The sequence below is a fragment of the Triticum urartu genome, chromosome 7A (assembly GCF_056163025.1).
Source record: "Triticum urartu cultivar PI428250 chromosome 7A, HENAU_Tu73, whole genome shotgun sequence".
NCBI classification, from domain to species: Eukaryota; Viridiplantae; Streptophyta; class Magnoliopsida; order Poales; family Poaceae; genus Triticum; species Triticum urartu.
In genome coordinates this window covers 649946812-649968019 of record NC_141879.1, presented here as the reverse complement: position 1 = coordinate 649968019, position 21208 = coordinate 649946812, and the positions used below count along the sequence as shown (strand labels likewise).

Here is a 21208-nt window from a genome sequence, read left to right as displayed (position 1 = left end):
GAAGCAGTCCGTAAGGACCCGAGGCCTCCACGAGGGTGGAGGGCGCGCCCTACCCCCTCGGTGTGCCCCCCTACCTCGTCGGCACCTCGTGTGCTCTCCGGACTCCGTTTTCGTACACGACACGTATTTTGGTTGGTAAAAATTCATTATATATTCTCCTGGAGGTTTTGACTCCCGTATCATGCAAAAATCTCATGTCTTTGTTTCGAGTTGTTTTTCTAACAGATCCAGGTCGTCATGTCGTCTTCAAGTGACCCCAAGGACCAGTTCTTTGAGAAGGTCATCAACCCCTACCTCACGGAAGTGCTGCAACACCCTCAAACCATTGAGATGCGTGAGGGGTTGTTGCACATCCGCGATGTTGAGGGACCAAGGAAGACCGGAAGCACGGAGGCAAGGCTCGAGGAATTGGAGCAAGAAGTTTTCAAGTGTCAGGAGATGGTGGAGAATGGACTCGATTCCAATCACATTATGATCACGGAGTTCACCAACAATCACAAGCTGGACGTCAAGGACATTGGGGGGGCCATCTTCAAGCTTCATGAGAAAGTCGAGCACCTCCAAGCCCAGATCTATGACCTACAAAATCAAAACTGTGAGTATGAATATAGATTCAAGAGGATGAGTTTGGCTGCAGATTTGAGGTTTCAAGACACTCGATCATCCTTCTATGATGGTGAGCCTTTGCCTTGGAAGAAGGACGACAAGCCTACGCCATCAACAAAACCATCCCCTTCTTCACCAACAAAGAAGAACTGAGTATCTAGTATGGGCACTCCCCTTGGCAACTGCCAAGCTTGGGGGAGTGCCACGGTATCGTATCACCATCACTTTTATCTTTACCACTTTTCTTAGTTCGACCCTTTTGATAATATTTTGATCCAGTGCAATAAAAGTTCTTAGTATGATCTAGTTGTGAGTTTTGCTTTATGATCCTTCTATGTAATCGAATCCGTGAGCTATATATAATAAATATTAGTGTTGAGTAAAGGGCTTGATTATTTTGCCATGATCTTAAGAATAAAAGAAAAGAGAAAGAAATAAAGAGAAACAAAGAGACCATATGGATCTTATGGAGAGTAATGAGCTCACATAGAAAAAGTATGATGAATAAAAGTTGTTGAGAGTTGACAAACATAGTTTTGGTCACTGTTGCAATTAATAGGAAGTAATAAAGAAAGAGAGGTCTTCACATATAAATATACTATCTTGGACATCTTTTGTGATTGTGAGCACTCATTAAAATATGACATGCTAAAGAGTTGACGTTGGACAAGGAAGACAACGTAATGGGTTATGTTTTCTTGCATCTGAGATGAATTATATTGTCTTGGATCATCCAACATGATTGAGGTTGCCTTTCCCCCTCATGCTAGCCAAATTCTTTGCACCAAGTAGAGATACTACTTGTGCTTCCAAACACCCTTAAACTAGTTTTGCCATGAGAGTCCACCACACACTACAAAAAAAGACACATCCGTGATATTTTGGGCCGAACGAATTTTTTTTCTGTCGTACATATGACACTTCTATGACGATAATTGTGACAAAACCCGGTATCATCATAGATGTGGTGGGCTCCTACTTCTATGACAAAAGATCATGACAGAAAATGGGCTTTTTGTCCGGGGCGGGCCGGAGACGCAGCTGCATGACATTCTTTGGACCGTCTATGACGGAAAAACCATGGTAGAAGCGCGGGGGAGGAAAATTTCGTGGAGTTCCCGGTTACGGTGGGAGGTCGGGGGCCGAGCGATGCGCGTTTCTCTCATACACGTACATGCGTGTGTGCGAGGCGTTGGCTCTAACTGAACCCGAGCGAGGCATTGGGCAACTGAACCCGAGCGATTGCACTGCAGGCTACGCGTTACTGAACCCGAGCGATCGATCGATGGCTGTTAACTGAACCCGGTCGAGCGATTCCTTCGCTACTGCTGCTAACTGAAGCCGATCGATGCTGCCTCTGGGATGAACAGTGAGCATTGCGGGGGGTTTGGATGAACAGTGAGCGGTGGTGTTGCCTCTGGATGAACAAGACCCCCTAGTGTGGTGGAGGGCTGGATGAATAGTAGACGGTGGAGAGGTGTCCGTGGAGGGGTGGTTGAACAAGACCCCATGGTGTGGAGGGCTGGATGAACAGTAGACGGTGGAGGTGTGGTTGAACAGTAGCCGGTGGAGTAGCACGCGGTGGAGGCTAGATGAACAGGAGCCCGTGGAGGCTAGAGGAGGTCGACGGTAGCACGTGGAGGCTGGAGGAGGTCGACGGTGGAGATGAATAGTATCCCGTGGAGTCCTGTTTTGCGGTACGCCACACCCCTCCCGATGAACAGGACCCTCGTTTCGACCGTAGGAGGTCTGTTTCGTCCGTTTTGCGGTACGCCACACCCCTCCCGATCAGCAGGACCCCCGTTTCGACCGTAGGAGGTCCGTTTCGTCCGTGTTACGGTACGCCACACCCCTCCCGATCAACAGGACCCCCGTTTCGACCGTAGGAGGTCCGCTTCCTCCATTTTGCGATACGCCAGACCCCTCCCGACCAACAAGACCTCGTTCATGCCTCGTTTCCATCGCCTGTTCCGTCCAAGCCCTCCTGATGAACACGACCACGCATTCTGTTCCGACCCAGCCGGTTGGCTCCCACGCGTTCCGTTGCCTCCCGATGAACACGACGTATTCCATTGCCTCCCCATGAACACGACGCATTCCGTTGCCTCCCAATGAACACGACACATTCCGTTGCCTCCCCATGAACACGACGACGACACTGTTTCTCCGTTCCAACCCCGCCATGTACAAGAGCCATGGCCGTACGTATGCGCGAGTAGGCGTTCGAGACCCCACCCATATGTACACATACGTGGCCGTATTTTCTTTCTCGCACCCTGGCCGCTGTACGTACGTGTACATGCTACGTGTGCGCCTCTACTACGACACGTACGCGCCTCTACTACGACACGTGTGCGCCTCTACATCCACCAGTATATATGTACGTACACGTTCGTGACTAGAATGACAACGCTACGTGCGCTTTGACCAGGTGGGTCCCAACTGTCAGGCACTTCCTTGCGTGCGAAGATGTAGCTGGTGGGTCCCAGCAGTCAGGGGGGCGAATCGTTTTTTTTTGCCCGGACGCACTTCCTTGTGTGTGAAGATATAGCTGGTGGGTCCTAGCAGTCAGGGGGCGAATCGTTATTTTTTGCCCGGACGCACTTCCTTGCGTGCAAAGATGTAGCTGGTGGGTCCCAGCAGTCAGGGGGAAATGTTTTTTCATGAAATACGGTGGCTCGTCCGGTGGGTCCCCGCTGTCAGGTGGAGGAATCATTATTTTGTGCGTAATAAGGAGGCACTTCCTTGCTGCGGTCGTGGACCCAGCTGTCAGCCTCTCCATGTACAGTCCACGTCCGATGGAAGTCGTTCCTTGACCATGTTGACCACGCCGCGCCGGGAGCACCACGGCGGTGGACAACGGCGAGGACTAGGAAGGAGACGACTCGTGGCCTGGGAAGACGTAGCAGTGGATGCCCACGCGAAGAGGAGTACGAGGGTTCACTGGTTCGGCTACGGTGTGAGGCTGCCGTCACCGCAGAATAACAGGGGGTCTGGGTGAGTAGAGGAATGGCCTGGCCAGCAGTGGAAGTAGTAGGGGGCGGTGAGGCCTCCGTGGCATCACAGCCGACCATGGGAGGCAGGAGCACGCGGCACAACCGGCGCTGGTTTGGGCGGCTGGAGCAAGAAGACCAGAGGTTGAAGAAGCACTACGGCCGTTGGATGAACATCGTACGGTAACAGGAGCTAGAATCGTTCATATTGACTAAGTTGACAAAGCCCTCCATCCCCGTCAACTTGGTAGGCCCACAAGTCAGCCTCCCACTATGCTGGGTTCTAGCTGGCAGGGGGAATATTCATTTTTTGTGCATAATAAGGAGGCACTTCCTTGCGTGAGAAGATAGCTGGTGGGTCTGACATGTCAGCGGGGGGCACGTTATTTTCGCGAAATACAGAGGCCCTTTCGGTGGGTCCCAGATGTCAGGTGGAGAAATCATTATTTTGCGTGAGGCATTTCCTTGTGTGCAGCCATGGACCGAGCTGTCAGCCTCTCCACGCGCAGTCTACTTCCGATGGTGTCGTTCGTTGACCACGTTGACCACGCCGCGCTGAGAGCATCCAAGGTGGTGGACGACGGTGAGGCCCCGGACAGCAACGAGCCGGAGATGGGAAGACGCGGGAGTAGAGTCACAGACGGAGAGGTGTACGAGGGTTAAATAGTTCTAGTGTGGTGTGGTTCAGCAGTCGGTGGAGAAGAACATGAGGTGTGAAGGGTGGAGGGATGGCCTGGCCAACGGTGGAGTAGCGCTTCATAGCGAAGTGTGCTAAGCAGAGCTGCTAGCAGCAGGAGGCGGGAGGTGGTCCCGGCAGCGCTGGAGGAAGAAGACGAGAGATTGAAGATGGATGTCGGTCATTGGATGTAAATCCAACGGCTAACATGTCAGAATCATTTGTTGACTAAATTGACAACGACTTGCATTGGCTTTGACCTATTGGCCCACATTTCAGCCTCCAAAAATGTGGCACGTATTCAACCCATTTTTTCAGAATTGCAGTCTTTTTTTTGCGCGGTAGAATTTACAGTCAATTTGATCTTTTTTTTGAATTACAGCCATTAGCTGGGCTGGGTGAACAAATAATGTAGCATCCATGCGGCCCATTTATTTTATTTCCTAAAAAATTATAAGCCATTTGCACTCATTACTGGAAACAGAGAATTTGCCATCAGTCAGTTCTTTGCCATCTGCTAGCGGATGGCAAAGAATGTCTTTGCCATCAGCTTACAAAAAACAGACGGCAAAGAACTGACAGATGGCAAAGAACCTGGTTGCCATCAGTCAGTTCTTTGCCATCTGCCAGCCGATGGTAAAGAATCTTTGCCGTCCACTGACAGACGGCAAAGAGGTGGGTGGGGTGGTCCAGTGCTGTAACGACCAATCAACCCCACCTCTTTGCCATCTACCAGCCGACGGCAAAGAATCTTTTCCGTCTGCTGGCAGATGGCAAAGAAGTGGGTGGGGCCCAGTGGATAACGGAGCTGTAACGGCCCACTAGCCCCACCTCTTTGCCATTAGCCAGCCGACGGCAAAGAGGTGGGGCTTTGCCATCTGCTGGCTGATGGCAAAGATATGGGCCTTTGCCATCCGCTGGCCGATGGCAAAGAGGTGGGACTATCTCCTCCCCTCTCTTCTTTAAAAAAAACTCCTCCCCTCTCCCCCAGCCCGGCCCCACCCCTCTCTCTCCCCTCTCTCTTCCATCCTGGCCCCACCCCCCTCTCTATCTCCCCACCTCTCCCAGCCACCACCGCAGTCGTGTGACCCACCCCGCGTACCCGACGCCGCCCAGCAACGCAGCCGGCCCGCCCCTTCCCGCCAACGCCAAGCACCCCGCTGGCCCGCCCCTCCCCGCCACCGCCTAGCACCACCGCAGCCCGCCCCTGCGCCGCCCCCTCCCGGCCACCGCGGCGCCGCCCCCTCCCGCGGCCCTCCAGGCCACCACGGCGTGCCCCGCGGCCCTCCCAGCCACTGCAGCCCGCCCCTGCGCCCTCCCCTCCATCGATCCAGGCCGCGGAGTCGCCCCCTCCCCGCGGCCCTCCCAGCCACCGTGACGTGCCCCTACGCCGGAGTCGCCCCCTCCCCGCGGCCCTCCCCGCAGCCCGCCCCTGCGCCCTCCCCTCCATCGATCCAGGCCACGGAGTCGCCCCCTCCCCGCGGCCCTCCCAGCCACCGTGACGTGCCCCTGCGCCCTCCCCTCCATCGATCCAGGCCGTGGAGTCGCCCCCTTCCTGCGGCCCTCCCTGCCACCGCGCCATCCACCGCAGTTTAAATCTCTGGTACTTTTCTTTGTCTATTCTTGTGCTAATATGGACTATAATTTCTAGGGGATTTACACTGTAAGTGTTGGACCTTCGTGGTCAGGACGCAATTTGGAGTTTCTCATGTCCATGTTCAGACTTGCAGAGGTCTGGGTCTTCCCCCTTTTCAAAAAATAATGTTCAGACTTGCAGTCGAAGTTGCAATTGGAATTCAACCAAAATTGACAAAATTCTCTTCTTGTTGTTCCTTGATATAAAACTACATATGTACGACATAACCGTGATATACATTCAGAAAAAGATGACCTTGGTTTGCCCATGTAGATACAAAATATCCCCATGTAGATACAAAATAGCTGCAATGCTTCTCCAACATCTGTTGCTCCCGGTTTGGATATTAACATATAGGTTTGCCTTGTCCAGAGTCAGATTATCCACCAGAAAAATGACCTGCTTGCATATGAATTTGGAAATTATTTATGCAGCGACATCAAGGGCCATAGTCTCTTTTTCTAACGGGGAAGTGGCTTGTTTGTCAGCTCCTGAAAGAAAGATGTTTGTTTGTATTTCATTTTCTTCAACTTCTATATGTATTCCAATGTCTGCTTTAGTTGATCCTGACATGGCCTTCCTTATTAAGGTGTAAAAATATGGCACTGTATTCCTACAGATTCCCAACCATAGTTGAAATAGTACTATGTCCTTTGTCAGGTTTTCCTAGTGCCCTTTCTTGTTTGCAGAGCAAGTAGCCTCCACGAAAGTCCAACATCAGTACATTGCTCTATTTACCAAGTTGGCCATGACGACTCAAATGGTTTTTACATTTTGCTCCTCGTTGATTAAAACATGTCCAGTATTTGCTATGTTGCCTTCTAATTTGACAAAGATGGTTAATACACTTGATGTTGTCGTCTTTACGTTCCTGATGCAGATTTTTTTTTTAGTTTAGACTTTGGTTTATGTGCTTACTAATTCTTCATTTTCTTTGAATTACCTTTACCTTGCTAAATCTGTTTGTATTGTGTTTATTTTGGTATGTCATCTTGGAAATTACATGGTCCTATCTGTACTATAGAGCCGCTGTCATGTTTGTTGGATGAAGGTCAGGACGCTGAAAGCATTAGCTTCAAATGACCAGATATCCCTTTTATAACTGAAAACGAGCAGCTACGTTTTTTAGGGGAACGAAGAGCTATGTGCGTATACTTTCTGTTCCAAATCTGTGGCGGCCCATCTCTTGGAGCTAGGTTATTGGAACGTTATAGTTATTCTGTACTTATATGGGGGCCGTTCTGCAATTTGCGTAATATGGGCGTACAGATTCAATCTTGTACCTACATATTTAATCCAGCGATGTTCCCCGATGGGTATGCAGCGAATCTAAAGAGGGGAGCGAGCCTTGAAAATTGAAAATATTTGGTCTCAAGAGTCATGATTGGCACATATGGCTTGAGCGGGTAATGCCGGTGATGTTGCGTGGCTTTATCCCTGGGGATGAATGGCAAGTACTGGCAGAGATGAGCTATTTCTTAAGTGTTCTTTGTGTGAAAGAACTATCATCTGGCTTGCTAGAAGAACTGGAAGAGTTGGCGCCGGAGTTGATCTGCAAGTTAGAGAAGATCTTTCCACCGGGCTTCTTTAATCCAATGCAGCATTTAATTTTCCATCTCCCGACCGAGGCATGATTGGGGGGGCCCGTGCAGAATCGTTGGTGCTACGCAACTGAGAGGATGCAGAAGACACTTTGAGCAAAATGTAAAAATAAACAACGAATTGAAGCATCGATGGCCGAGGCATTCATTATTGAGGAGGCGGTAAACTTTGTGACAACACACTACGAAGCCAAAAATCATCATTTGCATAATCCGAAGCCTCGGTATAATGCTGGCGACCCTAAAAAGGGTGGATCCAACCTCAACCTATTCAAAGGGAAGCTCGCACCAGCCGGTACTTATACTCCCTTATTGTTGGATGTCGACGAATGGCGTACCATTACGTTGTATATCTTGAACAATCTAACAGAAGTGTGGCCGTACATCGAGTAAGTTCTCGGTACATTGTTTCGCAACCTCTAATTCCTTTGAACTACTCTTATTCCCGGATATTTGATACAGTCGATACGTTGCCAAATTCTCGTATGGAGCGGTGATCCAAAAGGATTCCGTCAAAGAGTATGAGCTTCTGGCAATGCATGGATGCGGCTATCCCGGTTTCATCTCTTGGTTCAAACAAACGGTAATTTCCATTAGACCATTTCATTTCTTCATCTATTTTCCGGCTAATGCAACAATCATTTTGTATTAAACTTGTAGGCTAGTCCAGAGTCTATGGACGCTGAATTGAGACAAATCGCTAATGGTTTTGACTATAAGGTTCGTTCATTTGACAAATACGACATCAACGGGTATCACTTTCGTACCTATGCTAAAGAGCTATCTATGGCCGACCGAAAGTCTACAAATTGTTGTGTCTCTGCTATCGGCGAAGGAGATACCGAGTATTATGGAAGAGTTGACGCAATTTATGAACTTCTATTCTATGGTGCAAACCCACCGAACGTCGTAGTCTTCAAATGTTATTGGTTCCAGCCAAACGAGACTAGGAGGACTCATGAACATCTAGGGCTAGTCGAAATCAAACAAAGCACCCATTTGGATGTTCCCGATGTCTATATTACGGCTCAACATGCAACCCAAGTTTTCTATCTACCGTGGGCCTCCAAAGTGATCCAAATCTCAATGGTTGGGATGTCGTTTATGAAGTGCCTCCACATGTTAGACCACCTCCCCCCAATGAAGAGGATTATGAACCTCACATTAACCCAAACACATATGAAGGAGACTTCCAAGAAACACATCTTTCCAAAAAACATTTCAAGAACGGCTCTACTTCACCCCAGAACATTGAAGTAGACAGCGATAGTGAATCCGAGCATGAGCCGGAACAAGAAGAGCTGGAACAAGAAGAGCCAGAATAAGAGGAGGTTACTGCTGCGGATGACCTGTCAATGCTTGACCGATTACGTAAAGGAGGCCTTCCACATGTGGATGCATTTATTGATGATGATGATGAGCACGTCATTACTAATAGTGATGATGATGATGTATTTATTGACCCCGAAGCATATATAGACGATGAAGATTAATATTATAGTTCATGTTAGGTATTCCATTTTTTTATGTTCATGATGATGATACACTTAAATTATATACATATTATTATTCATGTCAGGTATTCTTTTTTATGTTGTACTAATTTCGTTTACTCTTTGTCATTGCAGGTGCTGACAGATGGTGGGAGCGGGTCGAGAGTGCTCCGAGGCTCCTTCCTCGGCGCATGGTGGGAGGGGTAGTTCCATTCCACCCCAGACCCTCCAAGAGCTCTAGACCTCAGTATGAAGACACCACCGGCGGTTGCTTCTTCTTTGGCCGGGAGAGGTCGGGGGGGGCGAAGAAGGAGAAGGCTAGTAGAGGTGGACATGGCGGCGGCAGAGGTAGGAAGGCTGCCACTACGCCTTCCTCGTCGCCACCCTCAGCCGATTCACCTGACCACAGGACTGCTCCGTCTGAGATGGAGCCGCCTGAGGTGGACCCATCTCGGACCCCGGTCCACGAGCCTCGGGCCGACGAGCCTTCGCCCCACGAGACTCCGGTCCTTGAGGCTCTGTCCCACGAGACTCTGGATCAGGCTACGTTGCAGCCGAACCGATTAGGGGACTGGCCGGAGTCGAGTGGCCATGTTGATGGTGACGAGGGTGGCTATAGTTCTGATAGCTATAGCAAGAGTGAGCTGGTTAAGGGGGGCAATGTCTACCAGCGTGGTGGTACAAAACTCTCGCCCACCCCGGCGACCCCTGACCAGAGGTGGTTGATTACGCCTGATGGGAAGAAATAAGTTCATTTACTCTTTTTTAACCTTTTGCCTTCACGTTTCTTTGAATATCTAATGCGTTAGCCTTGTCATACTGCAGGTCGTGGAAACACGGTCATGGTGTCCGCAGGCCCAACACAGTCCTTGGTGTGATTTGTCGCCAGAGCTTCCCGGGATGGGTCATGTTGCCCGGTGAGGGCCAGGTTCCAGAGCTAGGAATGACCTGGGAGCACTACTTGGCTGCCCCGGCCCTGCCGGGGGAGAGGATCGGCGGTGTCGAGTGCCACACGGTGGCCGACGTTGTGATCCAGACGTTTTGGGTAATTTTCCCTCTCTCGTCTACGTTGTGTTTTCTTGTTTGATTGGCAACCCTAGTGATTTTACTAATCCGTGTTTTCTTGTTTGACTGCAGACCTTTTACACATGTGCTAAGGGACAGGAGGACGCCGTGGCTCGAGTTATCGAAGCGGAGTGCAGGCGGCTACTTCAAAACTGGCGGAATGGGGCTCGAACGCAGGCTACTCGAGACTACTTCGCCTCGATTGGTATTAGGATGTCCAAGTCGAAGTGCCGCACAAAGTATCTGAGTAAGGAGAAGTACATGAAGGTAATTACCTATTCTTAAGGCCTTGTATTTAGTTTCCTTGATTTGATTCGTAGGCGTAGCTCTCAAATTTCTCTTACATAACTTAGGTGCCCCCGAGATGGTGTGCGGATAGGCTGGATTGTTGGGAGGCATTGGTGGATGAGTGGTGCTCTCCCCAATGGCTATCCACCCACAACAATGCAAAGGATCGACATGGCAAAATGAGCGGTGTGCCACACCATCAAGGCAGCGTCAACCTGTATCAGTACGGGGATAACTGGGTATGTGGTTTGCTTCATGATTCATGCAAATTCAGTCTTCATGCTAGCTTGAGCCCTTAACCAATACTTTGTTCCTCCCTTTTAGGCACGGCACAACAAGACGGATGTGCCAGAGCTGTTCGACCTATATACCATGGCCCATAGTGCACCGTATAAGAAGGCCAAGACATTCTCTGAGTCTGATCTCGTTGATCCAAAGAACTTCACCAACCACGCCTCCCACAACAAGCTCGTGAGGTACAGAGATGAGGGGAAGGCGAGGAAAGGGCCGGACTTTAACCCGAGCCAGCCTATTGATCCTGAGCTGGTGATGATATCTGGTGGCGGGAGGAACCATGGCTTGTTAGCCATTGGGGATGGACTGATACGTTGTACTAGCACTCTCCCGCAGATCAAGAGGCGCCAGACGAGCTTCGATCCTGAGATAAGGCCTCGTCCACGGCCAATGGATCTCGAAATCAAGGTTTGTTATACAAAATCAAATACCTTTCCTCCATTACATTATGTCTGCGGCCGTCGATGATTACAATGCTAAAGAGGAGTGGTTTTGCAGGCTACTATTGAAGAAGAGAGAGCAAAGACCTAGGAGCTTCTGGCAAAGGAAAGGAGGCAGACGGCGGAGAGGGAGAGGGAGACTGAGGAGAGGACGGCTAGGCTTTTGGAGGAGGAGAGGAACCGGAATGACTTGGCTAACCGGGCCATATACGAGATCTTCGCGGTAAGTTTCTTCTACATATTAGCTAAATCATGCACGCAATGTTCCTTTCATTAGTAACTAATATGACTGACTCGTCAAAACCAAATGTGCAGTCCATGTGCGAGAAGAACGGTCAGACCCCTCCGTCGATGCCAGTCATTGCTCCGGTGGACACGGTGAGTTTCATTTGAATGGACATTACTTATTAGTCTTCACATTTGAGTTGCATCATGATAACGAGACATTGCAAATGATCTTTAATTTGGTGCAGCATAACTCCCGACAAGCATCGACGTCTGCTATTGGCGCGAGCAAGAACCCCGATCCTCCTGCGTCTACCACTACTGTGAGCAAGAACCCCGATCCTTCACCTACGGGTTGACGGTAAGTTTTCCTTAGTGCTTTGCTTAATTAGCTCCAAATTGACCTATTTAACCTAGGATAGCTCGAAAATGACCTATACTTAGCATTTTTCCCTCCAAAATGACTTAATATGCTTAGCTAGCTCAAAATTGACCTATTTAACCTAGGATAGCTCTAAAATGACCTATACTTAGCATTTTTTTCCTCCAAATGACTTAATATGCTTAGCTAGCTCTAGAATGACATAATATATATGCTTAGTTCCAAAATGACCTTACTTAGCATTTTTACACCAAAATGACTTAGTATGCTTAGCTAGCTCAAAAACGACATAATAACCATACTTAGCTCCAAAATGACCTATTTTACAGATATAAGTTGCATCATAATAATCCTCACATTTTAGTTGCATCATAATAATCTTCTTATTCTAGTCTTCTTCTTCTAACTTTCTTCTTTCCCATTTTGTAGATTTGCTTCAGATCATGGAAGCTTGGGTTGATGGAGTGCTTGTCTTTAGTTTTTGTTTTGACTTTGTGAAACTTGCTACCTATGATGAAACTGTGTAATATTGATGAAACTATGTATATGTATGGATGAAACTTGCTACTATTGGTAACATGTGTTGGATATATTTGCGTTCATGACTATTGGTAATATGTGTTGAATATGCTATATTGGTCATATATATATATCTATGTTTGATTTTCTGTGAAAATGAATTGATATAATAAAAAACAAAATTAAATGAGGCAATGTAGGAACTTTGCCATCTGCTGGCTGATGGCAAAGAGCTTTGCCATCCGCTGGCAGATGGCAAAGAGGCCACGTGGCAGTAACCTGTGGTGCGCTCGTATGGCCTATTTGTTCTCTTTGCCATCAGCCAGCAGATGGCAAAGAGCTTGCATCCTTTGCCATCAGCTGGCGGATGGCAAAGAGCCTGCAGCCTTTGCCATCAGCTGGTGGATGGCAAATAGCCTGCAGCCTTTGCCATCAGCTGGTCGATGGCAAAGAGCCTACACCCATTGCCATCAGCTAGCAGATGGCAAAGAGCCTGCAGCCTTTGCCATCTGCTGGCGGATGGCAAAGCACGCCGTTAGCCCCCTAACATGGCTAACCCCGTTCCTCGGGCTTTGCCATCAGCCAGCTAATGGCAAAGGCTACAGGCCCTTTGCCATCTGCCAGCAGACGGCAAAGAAGCCTTTACTAGAGTTTATTCAGCCGGCCCTTTGCCGTCTTCTGCTGGCAGATGGCAAAGCCCTTTGCCATCCGCCGTCCGTGCCTTTGCCATCTGCCATGGCAAAGTGCCTGATTCCAGTAGTGACTTTCTCGAAATACATGATTTTGCTAGGCTGATTCTAATTATAATGTTGGGTTGGGCCAGCAATGTTATCAAAAAATAAAAAGCGGCTGAGCATTTTGTTATAAATATATTTAAATAATAAGTGATATTATAACATTCGTCCTTAAATCTTACCAACCTTTTGTACACAATCACTAGGATTTTCGTGCCAAAACAATCCAGGATTTTATTTGTTAAGAAATTATTTTTATAAGTTAATAAGATGTGGGATATTGTTTTCTTACATATGTAAGTATCTGTTAAATATATGATGACAATAAAAATTATATATAATAACATATAAAATATATTTTTTTTAGAAAAACAGGGAGCATCTCCCCGGTTCCATTGCTGAGAATGAAACCACAACATATTCTAATACAGCAACTCAAAAGAGCAGTTCGAAAGCAAAGGTAGAAAAGCTACAAACTAGGGGGGTGGATGAACAAGTTCTCTGAATAACACAAATCACCCGAGCAGTGCCAAAGGCAGAGCGGATAGAGCACTCAAATGACACAAGGAGGTTCCAGCGAAGCCTTCATGGTCTTCAGCCGAGGGGCCGTGTCAGCCTGCGGCGACTAGTAAGGAAGCGGAGACACCAGGCTGGAAGGCGTAGCATGGTGGATGTCCCTCTTTTTCAACACCAGGTGCCCATCATCTTCATCAGAGATCTTGAGACGAGCCCACGGGTCCAGCCCCAGAGCAGGTCGAGCCTTGTTCAGCCACAAGTGATCGCCAACGGTTTTTGGAGGGATCTTGTTAGGGTTTCCACGAAGCTCATCAACTTGTCCTTGTCCGACCCGGAGGAGAGAATCGCCCAGTTCCTCACCATGTTCCTGATCAACCTCAAGACCTGCGGAATGGAAATCCAGGAGGCGTTACTAAAAATCATAGCATTTCTATATTTCCAAAGGCACCAAAGGACAGCTGAGCTAACAGTAATTAAAACTGAGCACTTTTTGGTAGCAATCCAGAATCTGGCGACAGATTCGAAGGATGAGCCAATCTGACTAGAGAAATATTCCTCAATGTGGGCCTAGAGATGTTTAGCAACTATACATTCAAAAAATAGGTGAGAACAAGACTCTTGTTCCAAGCAGTAAACACAATCAAGGGGTTTGATGATGTGTCTCTTCCTAAGGTTATCCTAGTCATCAATTTGTTTTTGGAGAGAAGCCAGAGAAATACATGAATTTTAGGGGGAACTCTCAATTTCCATACAGCAGGGATAAACACGGGTTGAACCACTCTAAAGTTGATAACATGATAGAGGGAGCTGGAGGAATACTTCCCCTTATTGTCCAGCTGCCAAATCAGGGCATCCGGCTCGGCAGTAAAGGTAATGCTTTTGGCAATTTCCTCCAACTGGAACCATTGTTTCATGAGACTATCACTAAAGTTCCTCCTAAAAGAGAGTTTTAGGCATTGACCGTCCCAAACTTCATTGACACTTTTGTTAAGCTCATTGCAGACAGAGTAAATAGGCAAAAATTGGACTGCTAGGGGGGATGTGCCAAACCAAGTATCTTCCCAGAACCTGGTTCTGCTCCCATCCCATATGTTCCACCTGTAGCCAAATTTCACAGCATGCATAATAGATTTTAATCCTTTCCAGAATCTAAAGGTCTTAGGGTTGGAGGAAGGGACAAAAATATTATTTTTATTTACTAGGTATTTATGGGCAATAAGAAGCTTCCAGGGTTTCAGGTCTTCCTCATAGAATCTTTTAATCCAAGACCCTAGAAGACAGATGTTAATTTCTTGGAGGTTAGGTATGCCTAGGCCTCCAAAATCTTTTTTCATAGAGACAAAGGCCCAATTAGCAAGGTGTAGCTTCCTATTTCCCTCAAAATCATTCCACAAGCAATGAGACATCTGAGAATTGATGAGGTTCACTGATCATTTAGGGAACTTGAAGGAGAGGAAATACCCTGGAATGCTAGCCAAACAAGCTTGTATGAGGATCAATCTACCTCTGCAAGAGAGAAGTTTGCCCCTCCACCCAGCAATCATTTTAATGATTTTATCCAGAAGGGGTTGGATATCCTCTCTCCTCAGTTTATCATAGTGGAGAGGGATACCTAGGTACTTAACGGGGAAGTTACCTTTATTACAGACTAGAATAGAGAGGAAGTCAGCTAACTCCTGATCATCCATGTTGATAGGGATGAGTTCACTTTTAGAGTAGTTGATTCTCATGCCTGAGACTTGTTCAAAACAGGTTAGAACAGTCTTTAGATTGCTAGCATGTGTAGAGTCATTGTCTAAGAAAAGGATGGTATCATCTGCATATTGAAGGCAGATGATGCCACCAGGGCAGACCTCAGGACAGAGGCCTGCAATCAGACTATGATCAGCATCTTTGCTCAGTATTTTAGTAAGAACGTCCACTACTAAATTAAACAAAAGCGGGGAGATGGGGTCACCTTGCCTAAGGCCTTTACCAGCAAAGAAAAAATCACTTTCACATTTATTTAACTTGACCCCAACAGACCCCCCATGAGTAAGTTGCTGGATCCAACTAGTCCATATACCCCCAAAACCTCTAAGCTCCAGGAGTTTCATAAGGAAATCAAGGTCAACTTTATCGAAGGCAGTCTAAATGAGAACTACCATCTAGAGAAAAATTCTCACAAACAGAGCCTTCAAATCTATTTTGGTGAGGGTAAATAAAGGAAGAACATTCAATGCCATCATTAAGAGAAGTAACATCTACACCAATCTTAGCAGTAATGGCATTGAAGGAAGGATCATTAAAGTTGGAGAAGGAAGTGTGTTTCATACCCTGGGGTTTTGCACTTCCATGTTCTGAATCTCTTTGAGCTGTTGAGCCTTTTCAATAATGGTTCTCTTGTCACCAGCTACCCTGGCACTGGTTCTGGTGGCTTGAACAGGACCCAATTTGGGAAGGTGGTTCTCCTTAGGAAGGGCAGGGAAGTCAGAGTAGTATTTTGAGTCCAAATTGTCTGGGAGTTCAGTTGTTTCAACAAGTGCCTCTTGATCCTCTTGTAGATCTACAGAACCTTCTAATTCCATCGGATCATCATCTTCCAAGAGCTCCATTTCCCTCAGGAGGTTGAATCCATCAGTTTCATCAAGCACATAATTCAAGATCTTTTCCTGGATGCTGAGTTGAGGAGTGTATGGAGAATCAGAGAGGTGTGTCTTGAGGACTGAAGTGGGTGTAGTTTCTCCAAGCATCTAATTGTGGCCAAAAGACTGTCCTCTGATGTTAGGGGCCCCAGAATTGGCAAAAGGCCCTTTATCTGATTCAGATCTATAGCTCCTATTGGATTCAACATCTTCAGTAAGATTGGTACCAGTTTCAGCTACAGAGACATATGTACCAGCAGAGAGGTTGGTGGAGGTGCCAGTTTCAGTGGGGGTTAAGGACTCCATCTCAATGAGTAGCCTATAGATTTTTTCCCATCTCCAAAAAGCCTTTCAGTAGGGATTTTGGAGGGATCTTTACATAAGATTTTGACCCTAATAGTTTCATAGAATGACTTGAAATCATGCTGCCAATCCACATCTAGTAAGACCCACAGAGTGGAAGTGATTTGATCCAGCATAGTCCAGTCACACCACATGGGGGTTCAATTTCCTGATCTTGATCCGAGTTTCCTGGAGGTACTCTTCAGCCTCAATCATGCCTTTCCAGACTTCAACATTGACTACAACATTGTCTTTTTTGAGACCAAAACAGGGGTATCCAGCAACTTGAACTACATCTCTTTCAGGAGGGAATTTGACCAAGAATGTCCACTCATCTAGGGCATTGATTGGCCAGGGCTAGTTGGTTTTGTAAATGTCTGCAAACTTAATGGCAAGTTCCTGCTTGGTCACTTCACCAGCTTACCAGAACAATCCCCACATTCTCCAGGGAGCCATGATACTGAGCATTTTCATCAGGTGGGTCTAGGTGGTAGAACCCTAATCCTGGAGCAGCACTTCCAACATATCTAGCGGAACTGTGGGTTTTCCTTCTAACAGGGAAATTCTCAACTTTATGGGTAACCATTTTCCAGATAAAAAAACTCTTGGTCTTGACACATTTATCCAAATGATGCCCTGGTTCCCCACAGTTGTAGCAGATCACCTCAGAGTATGCCATAAGACCCGAAGCAAGGGCATGAGCAGTTTTCTGGATGTCCTGTCTCTTCTTTTGCTGATTCTTGCCTTGAGATTTCCCACTGATCTGAGAGTTGGAACCACCAGCAGATTGATCTTGGGCAATTACAGGAGCCTTCCCAGATTGTGCCCCCATTTGGGGCGGAGGTGGGCCGTACCACTGCCCAACTGGCGCTCCCCCCATTGTGATAGGGGAAATTCATCAGAGTTCCTGGTTCCTTCTCTTCCTCCAGCCAGATGTTGTCTCTCAGGAAGCAGAAATAAACCACCAGACAGCTCAATTGAAGCAGATTGCAAGCCTAATTTCAATCTTCTGCAGGTTTGTGGGAGAGGTAAGGTAGGGGATCCACCTGCTCCGCCTCCGGTGGCGTGCTGGTGGGCACGAGTCCACTCAAGCATTCCCATCTCACAGCACGGTGTGGATCTCCTGAATTCACTTCTCCTTTCGGCCATCGAACGAACGCAATTGGCGGATCCCTAGGGTGGGGTATCGTATGCTTCTCCGAGAAATCTCCTTCGAAGTAGATCCGCAGGGGTAGATTCAGCAGCTCCCAATCCACATGATCCTTGCACATTCGAGCATACCTGCACGAGTGAGAGAACGGATTCGGTCCCTCCTCGGCTTCCTCCCTTGCAGCTTCCTCCTCTGCTTCCCTCCATTCGCGCGTGTACTGGGTCCAAGAGAGAGCGTCGTCGCGGATCCGCATCGCCTACTCCCTCCATCTCCTCCCTCGAGTCTCCCGTAGCACCGCCAGCGCGACGGAGTTGAGCGGCTGGAGCATCCGCGGGATGGCTTTGTAGACATGTGGGAGATGCATCTTGTACATCTCCCTGTCTTCCAGCCATTCCCCCGTGGATATGGCCGGCGACACCATGGGGCGCGCGAGCGGACTTGCTGAGGGAGCAGGCGCGCCCGGAGTCAGGAGGCGGGGGGTGGCGGCGAGATCTATGGCGACGGCGAGGGTGGAGGTAGTGGCGGGGGCGGCAGCGAGGGTGGAGGTGGTGGCGGGGGTGAAGGGGATCACGAGAGCGGTCATCTATTTGCCAATTATGTGAACTAAACAGTCAACATATAAAATAATTTAAATATATATAATATAGTTAGAAGGGAAACATAAGTTGGACCTGGCGTTCCTATTCTTATATAGAAAAATAGAATAGACCTCTGCGTTTTCTTAAAAAAATACATAAATTGGGCTGCCAAAAATAAAACCTCGGATGGGAGGTCCATTGGCCGGTCGATACATGATGGCCCTAAGAAAATACAAACAGGCCTGTGGACCTCCCATCCGAGGTCGTGGGCTGCGCATGTTAAAAATGAAAGCCTAGATGGGGCAGCCCAAAACCACGTCCAACACTTGCCAAAACTTCGTCCCTCGTTTTCTCTGTGTTTCGCACACTTGACATTGTGTGGGCATTTTGACTGTGCATCATATGAAGATGTGCTATGCATGAATGCTGATCAGCATGATGTTAACTGGCTGGTAGTTCCATTTTCGACCATGAATAAAACTTTCAACATGATGTTAACCCTATTTGAAAAGGCCTTGTTAATATAAATGCTCTGCCTCTGAAAGTTGCAGTTTCTTATCTGAAACTGAACTTGCAGTTTCTTATCTGAAACTGAAACCTTGCAGTTTCTTCTCTGAGAATCACATTGTCTGCACTTTTATAATCCTATGAAACTACATTTTTTAAGTGCTAAAAATAGATATCTAGAATTCATAAAATACTTCATTTACTCAATACTTAAAATATGAAATTCAAAAGACATTCATATCTAAAAGTACTCTCCAAATACATAACACAAAACACAATTCCCAACCTGCAAATACTGACAACCCTAAGCTCCTCCTGACAATTCACAACCTGCCCGACTATTGGGCTAGGGGGGGGGGGGCAGCCCCCTCCTATTCCTTGGCAGCAGACAGCCGCCCCGTGAGACGATGTGAACGGCGAGGGAGACGATGGCGGGGAAGCATCGTCGGGCCAACTGCTTTTCTCCTCTTACGGTTGGGTTCGGTCGACGAACACTCCACAGGCTCGCTCTGGCAGGACACCCTCACAAACGACACCCTGTAGATGCTCGATCCTTCAATCTCTGGTGGATGCTCCGTTTGGGATTGATACTCCCACCACCGCTCCCTCACGATCGGATTCGGTGAATCTGTTTGCTAAATGGCCCAAAGGAGCAGCTCTATGTACTCCGGCGCGACTCCCTCTGGGAGTATCGCCGCCTTTTCGCTCTATTGCAGATATTTGGCCATGGATGTCGCCGTCGCCGGTAGTTGGTCCTTGTTGTCAAACCAAGACTGTATCTCCAACATCCTAGCTAGCTTCATAGGGTCGCCGTCTGTGATCCTCACGTATCGGTTGTACTCCTCCATCGATCTACTTCTCCACAGCACCTTCACTCGCCGGTGGTGGTTTTTGAATGGAAGAGGAGAGGAGCAACGCTAGTTTTGGATTAGAACAGGAGAGGAGCGACGCTGGTTTTGGACTGGAACAGGAGAGGAGGGGCGGTGGTTTTGAAATGGAAGAGGAGAGGAGCGGCGCTACATTTAGATTGGAACATGAGATGAGCGGCGGTGGTTTAAGAGGAGAAGAGCGGAAGAGCGGCGCTGGTCTTGGAAGTATTTTTTTGTTGTTTTGCGTATTTTGGGTCAAAGTTTGACCACGTACTATATTTGACAAGCAAAATGTGAATGCATGTCACCAATAATTGTATCGTTTGGTTCGTATCTGAATGTACTTTCAAAAATTATTTTTGCAACGTATAACATATATTTTATGTGCGAAAATCATGGTCAATTATGACCTAGAATAAAAGGGAGACTAGTTAATGTGGGGTCACTTTCTTAATTGAAGGGTAAATTAATTTTGATTTTGATCCAGTCATAACGCGTCGGCTCTCTCGTCCAATCCTAAATCGCTGCCGCACGCTCCTCTCCCTCTTCTCCATTGCAAAAACACCTCCTCTCCTCTACATCATCTCCATTCCAAAACCACCGTCTTGCCTCTCCCTCTTCTGATCTTCTCCATTGCAAAACCACCCCCTCTCCTCTCCATCATCTCCATTCCAAAACCACCGTCTCGCCTCTCCCTCTTCTCTATTGCAAGACCACCGTCTTTCCTCCGTTTTCTAGATGGTTTGCTCCATGGCGCGGGCGCAATTCATGGATACAAAATTAGTATACTATATACTATTTAAAAGTCGAGGGCGGGGCTTTTCCTGCGCGGTAGGCGGCGGGGCAGTTCCACCTAGTCGGTTCGACAGAGACGCGAGAAGACGAGGGAGTAGGCTGCTGCAAATGTAGGGCTGTGTGATTTGACAGCAAGTTACTGTTGGACAGGTGGGCCCCCGTGATTTGACTTGCCATTATCATTTTAACTGCGGCTCTATGATAGGCGTGAGTCTCCCAATTCCTGACCACCTCCATACATGTGCCTCTCCCAATGCTCCACCATGTAGTAGAGGCTGGCTCTTGCATGAGAGCCCACTTCTCCACTTTTTCCTTGCCTCTCTTTCCTCCACGTATGCAAAAATGCCATGTAAAGCGCACTATTGTACTTACTTTTACTTGCTCCTACTGGTGCGTAAGCTTGCCACATAGGCATAAAGTCTGATGTGGCAAGTTAATCAAGAAGAGAGAGACTAGTTTGGTGACCCAAGAAAGAAATGGTGCTAAGCGCGTGTACCTAGGTGAAAAGACAATTTTGAGTCTATAGCTAATTAAATGAAGCAAACTTAGCAACACCATTTCATTGGAAGAGGTCACTCCTTGGCAAATACAATAAATACTAGTACTCCCTATGTCCCATAATTAAGAACGTTTTTGGCACTACACTAGTGTCAAAAACATTCTTATATTATGGGACGGAGGGAGTACGAAGAAAGAGATAGAGAGGAGTAAAAAATACACTTATAGCCAACCTTGTTATAGTATGAGTGACTAAGTGATGACTATGTAGGACATGCCAACATCAGATAGCCCAATGCACTGTGTTAAATCTCCAAGGGCTCGAGCGACGCGACGGTCATGGTAGGCGCGACCATGATACGGGCTGCTGGCAGCCC

At 47.6% G+C, this 21208-nt stretch overlaps 1 long non-coding RNA gene across 1 annotated transcript; it reads left to right on the top strand.

Moving 5' to 3' along the window:
- Positions 1-11564: 11564 nt before the first annotated feature.
- Positions 11565-12332, top strand: LOC125525039 (uncharacterized). Its single transcript, XR_007291118.2, has 2 exons — positions 11565-11678; positions 12129-12332. It is a non-coding gene; the product is annotated as an uncharacterized LOC125525039 (long non-coding RNA).
- Positions 12333-21208: the final 8876 nt, after the last annotated feature.